At 38.7% G+C, this 17,210-nt stretch overlaps 1 protein-coding gene across 2 annotated transcripts in view; it reads right to left on the bottom strand.

Annotated features, from left to right (window-relative positions):
- Positions 1–1,695, bottom strand: part of EHF (ETS homologous factor) — a 34,057-nt gene extending 32,362 nt beyond the window's left edge. For both annotated transcript variants that reach the window (XR_005629718.1, XM_039728448.1), the window contains exon 1: positions 1,574–1,695. The gene's annotated coding sequence lies outside the window, so the exon portion shown is untranslated. The remainder of the gene's footprint in view (positions 1–1,573) is intronic.
- Between the last annotated feature and the right edge of the window lie 15,515 nt (positions 1,696–17,210).

Here is a 17,210-nt window from a genome sequence, read left to right as displayed (position 1 = left end):
GACTTAAAAACATTCTGGGGAATTTCTCATCACTCGACTTCTGGACTTTTTTTTTCACAATTGGAAGTTTTCTAAAATATAAGCTCTACTTGAAGTCACAGAATTATCTCTGAAAAATTCTGGCAAGTCTTATGCTGTTATTGCAACAATCACTTGGTTTTGAAAATTGTACGGGGAAGGAATTAAACTGTCATTGTGATATTTGTAAGTGAAACACCTTAATCCTGTTGTTTTTCTAGTTTTAATTGCAGCCTTTTTCTTTAGTTTCTGCATTTGCATTAAATATACAACTGCTATATTTTCCAGCTCTGATATTTTCTACAGTGCAAAACAGACGTCAGACAACTGGTTTAAACTACACACTACAAATTTCCTATCAAAGCAAAACTTAAAGAGCACATTTTTTAATTTTACTGAAGTTTTCACAAATTGCAGGAAATACTGGTGCATGTTAGATCTATTTAACATGGCATCAAGTGAGACAAGTATAAATAAAATGACTAAATGAAACTTTAATCTTAAGGTACATTTCTGTCATTATAAGCTTGTTTAATTTTAATAGTTGTTTGGTTCTAAAAAATGGAAAAGGTAGGAAAGATAGTTAAATGTACTTTAGAAGCAAACACAACATATGCCTTTAGATGAAGTAATCAAAAAGCACATTACTGATATAATTGAATAACTCTATAACAGTATACACACAAGTATGTACCTGAAATGTCTCACAGGGTGAAATGCAAACATTTGTCACTAAGTCCATTGCACATATTTTACAAAATCAACACAGATTTGGAGCAACTTTTTCTTCACATTCTCTTCTACAACTACCTTAACAATTGTGTCTATACCTTAAGGGGCCAGTTCTGGTTCTATTAAAATAAAATTACCATTGGAACAGAAACAAATTAAACAAGCAAAAACACTGCGGGCCTCACACTATATTTACCTACCCAGTGCCTGAGCTGGGTTCTGTACAGTTTTTGCTTAGACAGAACTAAGATCAGCAGAACCTCCTTCACCACACAACTGCCAAGAAACTGCCTTGAGACTGAAACCAAGCCAAATTATAAATGTAGTTTAGGGGTTTTTTGTTACAAACACCATGTCCATCAACATCCTCATCACTAAAACAAACCGAAACACAGTCATTGTATCCTGGTTCTGTGACACAAAAACTCTCCATAGCATTGAGAAAGTCCCCTTTTTCACCCCTTGTCTTACTGAACAGATGACAACTCTGTTGACAAAAGTAGCAGATTTAGGACCGGGAATATTATTCGATTCATCATAATAGAAAAGATTCTTAGGATCTCGTCCCACTCAAACAAAACACAACAGAAATACTTAAATAGAAGATAAAAGTTCAAACCAGGAAAGCAGAAATCTTTATTGCAAGATTAAAAAGCCTTTTGAATAAATGACCTTAGCTGCTGTTCTGAAGTGGGAAGAGAGAGGCTTGGTATAATGGCCAGGAGTCCAGCAGACATTTTTTTTCCTTTTTTAATTATTGTCACTGATGTTATTTTAAAGGAAGTGCATTTAAGAAAAAAAATAAATACCCCAAACACCTTACCTCATTTAGCTGAAGATTCTGGAGTGGAAATCCTGAACTGAGGCAATGGGAAAACTGTCTACAGAACAGTAGGTTGGGTAAGCACAGGTACTAGGTTATGTCAACTAAAGACTCCCAGGAGTGAAGATAAATGGATGTGATACTAATTTTAAAACATTTTGCTGAACACTCAAGCAGCCAATAGGGGAATTCCTTAGGTCACTTCCTGTTCATTTGATTGGATCTGCAACGACAACAACCAAGATGAGGTTGAGAGCGTTTGCATAAGGCCAGCTCAGTCCTCGGCATTCAAAGAGAACAGGTCTAACCGGGTTACACGCGTGGCTCCAGAACAAAAGAAAAACCTGGTAATGGATGAGGGATTGATTTCTTTGTAGTTGTTTTTTAAGACCATCCCTTCATTATTTATTTTTTTTAATTGAGGTTATTTCAGGTAGATAGGGAGATCATGATTAGAATGGGGAGAAGTGAAAAGCAGGAATGTCCTAAATTAAAATTAGTCTGGAAATAACATTGGGAGATAGATGGTGTGGAATAACCCTGTGCTGGCAGGGAGGTAGACTGGGTGAGCCCATGTGATGAGCTCAATGCTTTCTTTTATACATTGAGAGTCCTGAAAAATGCATGAAAGGGTAGTTTATTGGTCTTTCAGCTTCTCTCGATATTTGGGAGTAGGTAAGAAGCAAAATGAGGGAAAAAATAACCAGTGTGTGGGTATATGGGGTTGAGTATGAAAGTTCAGTTATATGCAGGTTAGCACAGCAGAGAATCAGTAGGCATGCTCAGTCCCAAGTTTTCCTTGACCACATGTGAGTTACTCCTTCAGCCTGCATCCATGAACCTGAGCAGGAAACCAGGTGCCCAAATGAAAATAGGAAGCCTCATCTGTTTTTCATTATTTCACTAGTCAAAACAAGGCACCAACATGCAAACAGTTAAAAATGCACTAAAATGTGGGCAGGTTCTGAGGTTTCATTAATTTGCATGCATAAAGAAATGCTAAATATTATTATTCAGTGACTGTTCAGTGGTCTGTGTGAAGTGAATTTTCTAGTTTTTGCTCATTTTTGGTCCCAAGTCTCATCATAAATCTTCCCCTGACAGATACGGACAGGAGTTCTCAGTGCTAGATTTACCAAGTACAGGAAATGAATTGTCCTTCAACATCCAGAGATACTATTAATTATTAATCAAGGCTCATTGTCAATGTAGGGGAAATATTTCACAAATACTATTTATGCTGATCCTGATTTCAAGATAAATAATGGATCTCAGATTCAAGGAATGTCACCTTTGTTCCTATCATCCACACTAACACCAATTAAAAACTAAGTTCCTTTTGTTCGTGTAGATAAGGTGCACCTGTGTACAAGTGTTGCTTGGGAAGATTCAATTATTTCTCACCCAGTTTAGATCAAGTTCCATGGCTTCCACTGAGTCTCACCTATCAAAGAAAGGTGTCCCTGAGGAAGAAGGAAGACTGTAAATACCCATCTTGGAAAGCTTCATTGTCTTGCATTTACAACACCAGGGGTTGAAGTTGTCCCTGCAGACAGCTAAGGAACTATTTTGATAGGCCTAGCACTTACAAGATTTCTCTAAGTGTTCATGTCACTGAGTCCAAGTATTTGCATACCAGGTCATGTTTTGTCATCAAAATAATGCCTTTGCATGATATCAGCATGAATGATCAGTCCCGAGCAGGAAAAAGTAAGCAAAGAACTAGCAAGCAGTAAAGAGCACTTTCATTCCCAGGAAGGGTATCTTTAGGAAGAAACCCAAGTCTTACATTGTGCCACTGAGGAGATTAAAAAATCACACTGAAATTCACCTATATGCTGCAGAAGCACCATAGGAGGTTGTGACCAATGGATCTCAACATAGACTGGGAAAGCAAAATTTTCCTATTGCTAGAAAGGACATCAGCAAATGCAGAAGATAAATGGTTCCAATGTGGTACTGAGAGTGGAATGTCACTTTCTGTTTGTGTGACTCTTGGCCTTTTCTGTTTCAGCTCCTAAGGGCAGAGACAGCTTTGGTCGCTAAGACGCAGAATACTTCCAGACAGACAAAAAAGCACATTGTACCAACAGGTCTGGACAGGGTGAAGCTAGCTTGGTCGGCACACCAGCATGCATTATTTATTACTGTGCTATTTTCAAAGGCAGGGTGCCACACAGGGTGGTGGCTCCCTAAATTTACTGCCCTACCTGGCCAACTATGCTGCCCCCATGCTCCCAAGTATGCTTATTGACACTTACATGTGGTTCAGCACAGAGAGGATTACGGGTGGCTTTCGGAGACAGTCAGGCCTTTCCCTCTGCATATCCCTCTTTAGCACTGCAGCCACAAAATTAACATGAATTTGGTCCCCACACAGTTCTAGGTGGCAGAGAAAACATTAAAAACTTTATAACTAGGAACTTGGAGGCCACAATCACAGTGTGGCAGAAGTGCCAGTGCAGATTCCCAGAATTAATTTAATTATAGCCATCAAGCATCAAGGAAATTACCTAAATCTGTCTAGATTCTTAAATTGGCGTCTCTCACTGTAATGTCTGACACCTGATGAAAACAGACAACAAATGTATGGAAATTTCTATTTTTTCATTAATATTAATCTCTGCTTCATTTGTTAAATTCCAGTGGAATATCAAAAGATGGGTATAAAGCTGATGTGTAGGTTAGACATGCCAAGCAATTTGAGAATACAGAGTATGAGATTCCTGCCTTCATTCTGCTGCAACAAAATCAGAATTGATTAATAAACTTTGGAAAATAATACACTTTCTGTAAAAACATCACTAGAGAAGCCAGAAGAAATAGGACAGATACTATTTCCAGGCTGTGTTCTATGTTATAGGCAAATGCCATCTATTACTAAGGTTGCCCATTATTTAGGCTTGGAAGACCTTGTAATTTTTTCTTCACAGTTTGCTAAATTTTAGCCTTTAGCTCTTTGGCTAAATTGAAATTTTCCATCATGGGCATTTACTATGCAACAAAATTTTGAGTAATTGTCAAAATTACTAGTATGGGTATACTGGTATATGTTTTTCTGGCAAATTCAAAAAGGCTAAGGAAAGTGCTGTACTTTGTATTTATAGTTTGTATTTATATTACTGCCTTTTCTTTGGACAGCTCAGGAACATTTATGTTTGAAACCCATATTGATGACAACTGGCTGTCAAATTACTAGTGTACTATTTACCATTCCAAACAAAATCCAACCAAAGTTAGCCAGTGTAAAGTTTTTTGACAAATCACAGAATCATGAAATGGGCAAGCTTGGAAGGGATCACAGTGGGTAACCTGGTTCAACCTTCAGGGCCATCCCAGAGCACAGAATGGGCCACTCCTCCTGGCTTTGTGTCTGCAGGGAAGCTGCTGAGGAGGCCTCTGCCCCTTCCTCCAAGTCATCGATGAATTGGGTAAAGCAGACAGGGCCCAGTATTGAACCCTGGGGGACACCACCAGTGACAGGGCTCCAAGCAGAGCCTGTGCTGCTGATCATGGCCCTCAGGGATCTGCCACTCAACCAGCACTCAATGCGCCTCATTTTTCTCTCAGCCAGTCCACACTTCCTGTGTTTGCCTATGAGGATGTTGTGGGAGACAGTGTTGGAAGCCTTGCTGAAGTCCAAGAAGACAACAGCCACTGCTCTCCCCTCAAATCATAATCCACATGATGGATTCATGAGGCAAAGCCTCATTCCCTCAGCTTTCTTTTGGAGCAAGTGTTCTCCACTTCCTGGCTTCACAAGGCTTTCCTAGCAGATAAAAAAATGGCTATTCCTGTACACCCACAAAACTTGAAAAAGCAGATTTTCTAATGAGTCCTCCATTTGCTCCAACAGCTACTCTCAGTACAGCAGCAGAGGTCTGCAGTGGGGAGCTAAAGGCCTCGTTCATGGGCTCAACCCACAGGCTACTCAATGCCGAAACAGCCACGTCTGCACGCCACTTATTCCAAACCTAAAAACTGTACACAGAGAACAGAACTAAGAGAACATTATTAACCTTGGGACAGGCTGGGAGGCGCAGTACTTAGGGCACAGACTGGGGGGTACTCATTCAAAGGGAAGCTACCCAACACTATGCATGCAGGGAGTGGCCCTGAGCTGTGTTTGCTGCACATGAATCAAACTTGTGCTGAAAACTTCTGTTCATTTCCTCATGAGTTTTCTTATGCTGTTCATCCTCCTGGTATTTTAGGTATTATAGTTACACATGTACTTATAATGTAAATAAACATTTAATATATGTAGATTAGTGTATTACATTGTACTAATGTGTTAGCACTGACATTACAGTATTAGCACAAAAACACTTATTGATCTTTATGAATCCCTAGTGGGGTGAGAAAGTAATAATTTATTGTCCCTATTTTAATGGAGAATCCTAAAAAGATCAAGACAAAGGTGTTTATTTATTCAAGGTATCAATTTTGAGCTGCCTGAGCACCATGTATTTAAAACACTTATTATTCTATAGTTATGTAAAGTACTGAAAGCACAGCTAGCATTCATTCTCATTTCAGATTTTAGTACTTAGCAGTTCTGTAAATCAGACTTCTTTTCAGACAGAAAAGAAGGAAAAAATGGTTTGGTTTTTTTTTAATATTACCAAATATTGGCCTGAGTCTAGAAAACAGCCTAAGCATTTTGTCTGCGTTTTTCCAAATGTAATCAATCTCAAGAAAAATCCATTACAGTTCTGCCAATCACTGTCTAGACAAATTATAAGTAAAGTAATGATAAGGAGGTTGGCAATGGTCACAGCAGAATATTTGCAGCTCATATTCTTCCCAATTTTCTGAAGACTCAAATTTTAAACCAATAAAGCTACATATTTTAGTATTTCTACAGCTTCTTCACACACATAATAGTCATTAAACAGACCCCAACTTTCTGTTAGTTGATCTGATTAACTGAAAATCATTGAGTAACAAAGTTCCTTGATTCTGTATGTTCTACCCAGAAGAAGGATATATCCTGAAAATCCAGCTATGCCTCAAAAGAGGTACTGGATAACCTGATAAACAAAGGGATAAAACAAACACCCTCAAATTCCTTTCCCAGAAATACATCTGCCAACCAGAAAATACCATTTAAGCACCACTTCTCCTATTATTGGAGAGGACCCCCACCACCCTTTGGTCTCCTTGCCACACAGATTGGATTGCCACACAGTTGGATTTTTTTCTTGAAAACATTGCAATGGTTTCTCTCATCATGTCAGTTTAAAGGTATAGAAAGGGCAAAATAAGGTGTGCATCCATGAATTGAAGGACTTGCATAAAAAATGTTATGTAAGAAACTTCGCAAGGATCACTGAAAAACTGTCTATGTTTTGAGAGAGAGATTTGTAAGAGAAAAAAACACAGAGACATCTGCACTGAGAAATAGAATGGGGATAGGGTAGAACGAAAAAACCAATATAAATAACGTATTAAGTTTTCCATGGAAAGGATGAGGGTAATAAATGGCCAGAATGAACTCTCAAGGCAAACACAAATTGCATATACAAACATTGAAAGAAAGAAAGAAATGCAAATCCTAGGGATAATAGGCTAATAATTAATTATTTATTTATTTTAGTGTCCTCAATATGCAGATCAAACCAACTCAATGCATCATTGTTGTGCAAACCTTTGGGAATAAACTTGTGTGAGAAATAGGGAGACAAAGATTAATATTAATAAATAATAAATAAACAATGACAAATTAAAAGATATGTAGCAAGGAGGAGGCCATTAAATGCAGGGCAGCATGAAATATGTTTTGCTTCTGATTTGAAGGAAAAATGTTAAAAATTTGTAAGGAATCCACACTATCAATTGGTAAGAAACTATTTATAAGACTATCTTTTGCCCATATGAGGTAACACAGTCACCTGGATTTCTGTGAGATTTTGACAATGTATATCTAATAGTATTTTTATATAGCTGTGTATATTGCCTTTTCAGGACTCCGAAAGATTTAATTTATTATGAGGCAATACTGACTGTGCAATGATATCTCAGAGGAAAACTTCATAACTATGCAATAGAGGGTGTTAAACAACAAGCAGGGCAAAATGACCTAATGGGTCTTTTCTATCTGTTGTGGTTTGAATCTCTTAGCAAACACTTTGAAGCTGCCAGAACCAAAGCAAAATCATGAGAACATAATGAAGGCAAACACAAAGTAATGCACAAAGATTAAAAAAGAAAGGAGCACAGATATCATGAGATAAACTTTTAGTAGGCTTCAAATACTTCTGCTGTTCCATTAATAAACCAGGACATGCTAAAACCACAAGGAGAGGCATAACATTCCTGGGTGTTGCACCTCTCACTCCCAAAATTTGGTGAATATAGAAATTATAAGTTTGTGCTAGGACCACAGAGATAGGAACTGGAGCACAGCTATAGAACTTAGAAGAGGTCTTGTGTCATGTGGATACTTTGACAGTGCAGTGCAATTGTAAGGAAAGTAGGAGTAAGCACTGTACCTAGTGACTGTATTTCACTATATACAGAATATATCAAACATTTTAGGAAACCTGCAAGTGCGTAAATGACTCCCAAACACAGAGTGCTGATTCTTATGATGCAGTGTGTCTTACCAAATTAAACTTTTCCTGTTTTAAGAATGTTGGATTCCCTCAGACCCCTATGGAGTAATTTAAAATCTAAGTGATTGGAACTTTCCCAAACATAAAAACTGTTCAGTAAAGAGAATTTAGGTTGAGCTAATCTCTAGATTAGCTAATTTGGATTGTAGGTCTCTAATCTCTAGAAGATACCTGCAAGGAGCATGCATAATTTCTGTTATGGACTGGAAAAGCAGAAAATTAAAAAATAAGGACAACAAGATGCTACGAGAACACATAAGGAGCCAATAAAATTGGATTGGCAGGAATGGTAGGGCCAGTTACATGAAAAAATGGGAATTGTTCACACTGTAATCAGCTACTTGCAAGGCAGTCACCCTTGTAATCCATACAGCATGGGAAAATGAAACAGAGGGTGAGGAGTCAAGGAGGAGTCTGGACACAATTACCTATGTCCAGATTTAGATCAAAAGCAGTGTAAGAACAGGATGGCACAACACATGTCCTAACTGAGAACACAGAGGCAGACAAATTGAGATGCAGAGCACCTGACTGAGAGATTAGAGATTTTATTAGTTAAGAGGGATCTATAGTAGCACTGCTACTTCCCTGGATTGCTCAAATTGGAATATGCCCAGCAAAGACCCAGGACAGCATGAATATGTGGGTGCCCAAGATCTACAGTGTGAGCTTCTTACTCTTGATGACATTGAAGAGCAGGATTCTGGATGAGTGCATTTTCATGCACGTCTGCATGCATGTGAGTGAGCACTGCATGACTGAATGACTGCAGAGGAGATAAACTGAGAAATTTCTTATGCACATTTCTGTCTTGGTGTATGCATGTGAGCTGAGTGAATTTAAAAGAGTACATTCATGCATTTGGGAAAGGGTATTAAAGAAGACTCCAAGATTTCAGCATTTAGAGTCAGGCAATAGATGTATCTGCCATTAGGTGAAGTTGGAATAGCTTCACAGAAATGAATGGAGGGGGGTCTAAGAACTATATAGGTACAAAGGACAATAAAAACCCAACCCTTCATGGTTCAAGTTAGCCTTAGGAGTCATACCAGAACAGATCTTTTGAGGGCATCTCAGAGCAAGCAGCTACCTGCAAGATAGAGATGTGAACAATTCATAGGCTAACTTCCAATCTTTGTGATTATGAGAGGATTCCCTTTGCCAACATCTGAGCAGGGGAGTGAGGGTTAACCCTTGAACATGGCTATAGCAGGCAAATCTTTTGAAACCAGTTTATCCCAGTTCCAGTAACTACACAATGTTCAGTGCCTGTGAGATGCAAATATCAAGTTTATGATTAACTGTGTTAAATTCCATGGAACTGCAAGTACTTTTATTTGTTTGTATAATGAAATTGAGACAATGCACCCTTTCCTTACTATGCTTTTACTTTAATAACATTTAAAATAAAATCTTGCACTGGATGCTTGTGCTATATACTTGTATTTCCAAAGAGTTTTCTTCACATCCTTTAGTTGGAAGGGGAGTTAGTTAGCATACTATCTGCAAGGGAATATGCATGTCTGATGCATGCATGACCAGGGGAAATATCATGCTAAGGAAGATGGGGATAGAACAAGCAAATATTTAACACTGACCCCATTGAAGTCAGCTGGTTCTGACTACAAAACTTGCACTGTGGAGAGAGAGACTTTTTCTAAGCAGGAGAGAGAGGACACTTCAGAGGCCTGGGTTATTCCTCTGGGTTCTGTCAGAATCTTTCAGCAATTTGCCTCTCAAGGTTTCTCAGTCACGATGCTAAGGAGGCTACCGTGCTTGAAACACTATAAAGGTGTAACACTATAAAGATGAACACATTCCTGTTCATGAGGCATTCCAAGTTCCAGTGGTTATGTCTAGAGATGAAGACTCTGCAGAGTTTATTAGTGATGCCATAAAGGGAGATCTTGGACATGCCAGATTGTGTACCAGGCTATTGTACTAGCACTTATCATGCTAATTAAACTTGAGGGGGACAGAAGTTCAGCCTTTATCCTTGGAGTCCTGCTGCATTAGTATTTGAGGTGGGCTGTTCATGTCTGATGCTCCTAATATTTTCCAGATGCCTTTTACTCGGCAAAGATTTCACGTTTCATATCCTTACATCTGGCACGTTGTTCCCAGATTATAGCACATGTACATCACTTTTTCCAGGACCAATGGGGGCCAATGTAATTTGTTTCTCTGAGTGTTTGTACTGAGGAGTCGGCAAAGATTTCACGTTTCATATCCTTACATCTGGCACGTTGTTCCCAGATTATAGCACATGTACATCACTTTTTTCCAGGACAAGGGGCCAATGTAATTTGTTTCTCTGAGTGCTTGTACTGAGGAGCTTCATCTGCCTCTTACAAACCAGACTATTCAATCTGGAAGGTCACCATGTGAACAGTATCACAGGCACTGCAGTGAGACACACTGACATGAAGCTGGCACCTCATCACCCCTGTATAGAGTTACTACACAACATTGCATTAGTCAGAATTAATGACTTGATTTATTTAGAAAGAAAAACTTTCTCCCAGGTTTCTCCCATGCCCTTTCTGAAATGGCTTTTAGCAGCTGGCATTCTGCATCTGTGGGAGGAAAGAATGAGAAGAATTGTAGTGACTTTAATAGGATTTATTCTGTGGCTTGCAAACTGGGCTCAGTGACCCACAGCAAAAAAGCCCTGAATTTCAAAGGAGTGAGTCTCTCCTTAAGCTGCTCCCTAAGACAGAGAAAGCCTTGGAGCTGGAGTTGTGATCTCCAGGAAACTTCATCACTGGTCTCATGCCCTGCAGGAGATGCTTCTACTTACATGCAGACATATTAAGAGGCAGCAATGCCTCTTGCAATCACCCCAGTGGTGGGAAGCAGTCCCCCACTGATTAAGGAGACAGGTGGCTTTATCATGCAGTCCCACACACATACACACTCTGCAGAAATGACTCTCCAGAACACACCTGAGAGAAACACGTACTGGGGCTGCCAAATCTGGAGGAAAGAATAGACACAGACTTTCAGTCAATTTCTGTACCAGGAGATTCCACCATTGCTGCTAAAATGGATTGGATATTCTTTTCTTTCTGCCAAGTACGTAATTTAGTTAATGGTCTTGATGGTCTGATCTAACTGGGGGGCAGGCAGAAGATCTGTAGATCTGAGCATTCTTGCATGTGGACAGAAAGAGCACAAAAAGCATGTTCTCAGATCCCAACACAGGAAACACAAGAAAATAAGTTCGTATTCCCAAAATTTACAAAAGAAGAAATGGAGTGGAGAAGAAAAGGGAAGAGGTGGAAAAAAGGAGGAAAATACAGAGAGAAGTTTCAACTTCATAGGAAATGATATGGTTACTTTCCATATCTTTTTTTGCCACCATACATTTGATTGGATGTTTTATTTGCTTTTTATATTTATAGATGGCCTGCAGTGGTCCTTTCTGACCTTAACCATTCTGTGATTTCATAGGACACTTCAGACTCTTAGGGACCCCAGAATGTGTCTAGTTCAGTCTCCTGTTCAATCCAAAGCCAGGTAAGTGATCAAACCTGGCTGCTATAGGCTTTAGGGCTATTTTGTCCCTTTAAAGCAGTTTCTTGGTCAATCAAGTGTTTTTAATGAATTGAAACTACTGTTGTAATTATCATTGTAACCAGTCTATCATCTAGACTAGTATTAAGCATTCCTCAGAATGGTGCTCATACCTCTTCCTTTACAGATTCTTCAGAGATTTATCACATTCTGGCCAGAAGTTTATCTGGCTCAGTTTTTCCCTGATCATGTTGAGAAATATATTCCAGTTATAATCCACTGTCATAGTCCTCTTGCCATGTCATTTCATCTTCTAAACTGTGCCCCATATCTCTTTTCACATCTCCAATAATGCTGGTAGGTAGAGGCACCAAGGCACCATAAAAACCATTGCCCATAAGAATACGAGTTGAAAGAAAGCAGCCATCTGTTCGTGTGCAATTGTGTGCAGTAAAAAAATAACAGAAGCAAATTCCTCTGAAAATAGTTGTTAATTATATGTGAGTCCAACCATTGTTAAATATTACCTTCAGCATTTTTCTCCACATAGCATAGTTGCATAAAACAGATTCCATTCCCAGCACCAGGTCTCATCCCTGGAAAATCAATGGCAGTGGAGGCAGGTAAGCCATGATATGTTCATACATTATTTCATTGAAAGATACAACAAAAAGAAATTATACTAGAACTCCAAGGCATATCAGCTATCTTACTATTCCAAACATTCATCATATAAATACTGTAGCATATGAATTTAATGTGAGTTTCTAATGACATAATTCTTCATGGAATGTGATTTGTTTATAATAATAAGAAATACAGAATGTGTCATAGAATCCTGGAGTAAAATAATTTGGTATGCAATTTTTAAGGCAGGAACATAATGTTTCTATTTGCTGTCACTGAACTGTCATTATTAAAATAATGAAAAAGATGAGGGAAGGAGGGGAGAGACTGGCAATGATCTATGAAGCACCATTTGGTAACTATTAGTATCCTTTGAGATGCAAGTTGAAAACCTGTGTATAAAATGAAGACCACATTTTAGAATCACCATCAAGATCAGATTTCAATAATTTGAAATTCAGAATTAATTTCTATTTTATAAATATACATATTTTTATATATATAAATATAATTTTGAAATTTATCTGAATAGATGTGATCATTTGCAATATTTGAAAGTGAACAAAAGCTTTAAACTATACCATGTTTTTGTGTAGACAGCTGAGCGACGATAGAAAGAATGATTTGCTGTTCAGTTCTGACAGAGTACACTGTTAACAGCCAGGCTAGCAGATTAAAAAATTCACTTTCACTGGATTTTTTTAATGCCCTGTTAACATGGACTCTCATTCCCAGTCATGGGTTTCATAGCCTGGTTGCCTGGGAGCAGAGGAAGGAGCCCGAAGAGCGCAGCGATGCTCTGATGATACCCAGTTCAGCCCTGGGGCTGGCTCAACTCTTGGGTGCTGCATTTGCCTCTTTAAAATCAGCCCCTCTTTACAAATACCCAGTGGTGTTACTGCAAATAGCTACATAGCCTGGCATTTTTCAAATTGTTTCAACTGTAAATTTTATAGACAGATGAGTCCCTTGGACATAGGTATGAAAATAACAAATCTCCTATACGAAAGGACAATAAATTATGACTCAGGTGACTCACCCTCTGCATAGAGGACAGAAAATGAAAGAGTAAGCCTTGAATAAGAACTGACTGAGACCTGAGTGAGGCCAGTTACTGAGATAATTAGCTAAGGTCTTTTCATTTATACATTAATGAACCAGAAGATCAAAGACTTTGGCTAGGCCTGTAACCACGACTGCAACATTGTCTTGCTATGCAATAATGAACTCATTATTGGCTGCTTTCATAAATTACATGTGGTAGACTTTTTATTTTTAATACTGTACATAAAGCACAAAAACAACTACAATGTTGTTTTAGAAAATTTTAATTGCTAAGCATGCACTTTCATGTAATAAGCACATTCTTACTTTCAGCTGATTGCTGCTACGAATTTTGTCCCTTCACTGGAAATTTCCTGACAGGTGGCAAACCTTCTCTTATTTTGTGGAAGAAAGGGGAAATAAGTGACTGAATGACTGAAGTGAACTTGAAGTATGTTGCATCACTTGATAAAAATCTATAAAATCTACCTCAGAGGTAGAAAAAACCGATTAACATGCTAAGATTATGTAAGATTGAGAAAAGTAAATGTTTTAGCAATCAACTTCACCCTGTCTTTTTGTGCCAGCATGTTTCTGCTATTTAACATATTAGGGACAGTTATGTCAGGACCCATGACCACAGAGTTGATGTTTAGCTTGGAAAATGAGGTATGTAAGGCTCTGAGTTGATCTTAGGAAGTCTGGAATGTTTTTCTACTGTAGACTTTCTGCAACATTGAAGACAGGTTATATGATATTTATCTTTCAGGTCCAGAGCTGTAAAGCACTGTATCATTTTACACAGCTGCTGGGAGAATATATGTATAAATGTTCACAATCTATAGTTGAGAAAAGTTTACAAGCACACATCTAATTGAAACTTCCAGATAAAATCACAGCAGTTCATGAAGGAAGTTGTTGACTGTTACTGTTGGCAGTAAGATGTGATATGGAGAAAAACTTTGTCACAAATGGGCAAGTTATTATTATGTGGGCATGTTAGTATATGCTCTCTTTTAAAATGGCATAAGAAAGAAAGGTATTTTATCTATTGGCAAAGTTTCTGATGCAAAAATGATATATATATGTTCACATTTATTTATGACCCACTCAGAAGATCTGACACTGCAGGGAAGAAGTTTAAGCTTAGGCATTAAGCCATCAGTTGCTACAGTAACAGCAATTATTCACTGCTCTGGGACATAGGGTAAACCTGACACATTGATTGCCCCCCCCCCCTTTCCCCCCCCCCCCACCCCCTAAATTTTTTTACTTAATGATTTACCTTCAAGCCGATGATCGGATGATTCACAACTCAGATGAAAATAAGGGCGAGCGAAATCCCAACATCGAACAGTTTATTCAAAAACTCTTTTTGCCTGGAAATTATCCACAAGGTAACATTTTTCCATGTGCTTCATTAATTTGAATTGCTCTGCAAACTTTTGTCAACCCCCACAGTTCTCACCAAGTATTCACCAAAGCTTTTGTTTCCAGCATGACTATTCATAATGTCTTATTCATCTGTGACCTCAGTAACATGTTATGGTTGTTTTTCGCCCTAACTGGATGACTTGAAAACCCACAAAGAAGAAGGCTGCAAGAACACTTCCACCGAAAATACTCGTGCATGTCAGAGCATGCCATTGCAGAAGTGTGGCTAGGTGGATGTTTATGGCTTGTCCCTATTTCACAAACTCTATAGTAAACAAAATGGCAAAGCCAAATGCAAAGCCCAGCAAGTACGGTCCTGGGTTGTTATTAAAATATACATTCCCAAAGCTCTTTGAATGACTTCAAAGTTCCCTTGAGAAAGACATGGAGAAACTCATCATTGCTTCACTAATGTGTAGGACCTGTACAGTACAGGTTTGATGTGCTCTTCTCATGTCCTCGAGAGAAAAAGGGATGTGGTTAAGAGACCTTCAGCTAGATGTAGCTCCCCAGGAAATGCTCACAGCCTCTAAAAGATGCTTGACCCATAGGAACTTTAATGTCCCAGTGGGTGCTGTCACTGCCAGTGCTGCAGAGTACCTTCTACACTGCCTTTGAAAGTCTTTTGTGAGAATTTTAGTGATGAACAAGAACTTGGTCTAGTAGACATTGAGCTCTTTTTGCTAAACAAACAAAATGTTTACTGTAGTGTCTATGGGAAAACAAATTAAGAAAAAAACCCCCAAGAGCAAGAAAAGAGCCTCCTAACACCCAAATCTAAATGCAGGGGACAAAGTCAGAAGATGTGTGCCATCAGCTTCAAGGACACCAGCAATCAATACCATGGCTCTATGCCGGGAGCACTGCCCATCTGAGCTGCATAGCTGGAGGCTTTCTGGAAAACACATTCTTTTTTCATCACCAGCGCTGAAAAACAGCTGTTCCTTGGTAATCTTTGGGAGGCAGAGAGTCCTCTCCTTCCTCAGGGGGTCCTGCTTCACCCCACTCCAGCACTAGCTTCTGTAGCCTGCTAAATTCAGTGTTGAGATAGAGCTAAGGTGTTAGGTTAACCTGCCACTCCCTTTGTCAGTGCTCATTATATTATGTGAGTCTATGAAACATCAAAAACTGTTTATCTCTGTAACTTTTAGCCCATTAATTATCAGTAAGCATCAAGAGTCCAAATTGCTCCAGCCCAGCAATAGAGTTATGCTTCCATTGTCCCCATTTGGCTGGTGCAGGGAGGAAGCAGGATCTCTAGACCTGTTCCAGATCTTAACATTGCCTTTTCTTCTGCCTGCCCATGCCTGAAATGGGTAATGATAAAGCTATTCATTCCTTTGCTCTCAATACCAAGCATTATATTAGCTTGCTGTCATTTTGAGTGCTAGCTTATCTCTCTCCACCTGCAATTAAAATGTCCAAGGAAGGGCAGCACAGTCTTAAACTGCACCTTGAGATAAAACCCCTTTTTGTTGGATTAACTCTTCTGCACACACACTGCACAATTTGCATTCTTGCATCACAAACAAGTATTTCCTGCAGTCCTATTGTCCCATCCTCATCAGAATTCTGGCTGTTTCTAAATAAATTTTCACACCAACCACTCAATACTCAATTTGTCCGCTGGCAAAAATCATTCCCAAAGACATGTGAATCAAGCCATTCTGAGTGGAAAAGAAGGAATACCTTTAACCACAAATACTCTAAAAGGCTCTGAGGTTTTTTTTCTCTTGGATAGTGAACCAGATGAGAGCATAAATTCTTCCAGTAATTTTCATTCTCCTATAAATCCATCATACTATTAAGGCAGCTCGAGAGTGAAGATGAGAACATTCCAATGAATTCTTTCTGAAATGTGGCAAATGTCTAGGTATAAAAAGATCAAAGTGAAATAGGCTTTCCAATCTGTACTAACACACTGATCTTGAGCCATAATATTTACTGTCATTAATCTGTGAAATATTTGGCACAAAGACATGCAATGGCTGTATCACTAATCATTACTGTGGGAGTGTATCTTTGCTCCTGTTAGCTTAGAAGTAGATCTGACCATGAAGGTTAGAACATCCAGGCATTTGAAAATGTGGGACATACAAACCTCACAACAGATGACACAATCTGATGCATCACCAAGACATCAAGGAAAATTAAGCTTAGGATGAGTCTCAAGGTCTGTGCAATCAGTCACCATTCCTACACATGGGCAGATTGTGAAGAAGCTGTTTCTAGGACTCCACTGCTTGACAATGAGTCAAGTATAATGCTTTTTGCTATTAAAATGAAATATCTACAATTGCATGCCAATAAGACAGTCAGGTGATGAAGAAACATTAATCTTAAAAAAAAAAAAAGGAAAGTAAAATTTTCACAGTTGAAAACTCTTTTTTCCCACTAAA

This window comes from Passer montanus, unplaced genomic scaffold (genome assembly GCF_014805655.1).
Source record: "Passer montanus isolate IOZ18808 unplaced genomic scaffold, ASM1480565v1 scaffold65, whole genome shotgun sequence".
Lineage (NCBI taxonomy): Eukaryota > Metazoa > Chordata > Aves > Passeriformes > Passeridae > Passer > Passer montanus.
This window is presented reverse-complemented; position numbering and strand designations above follow the sequence as displayed.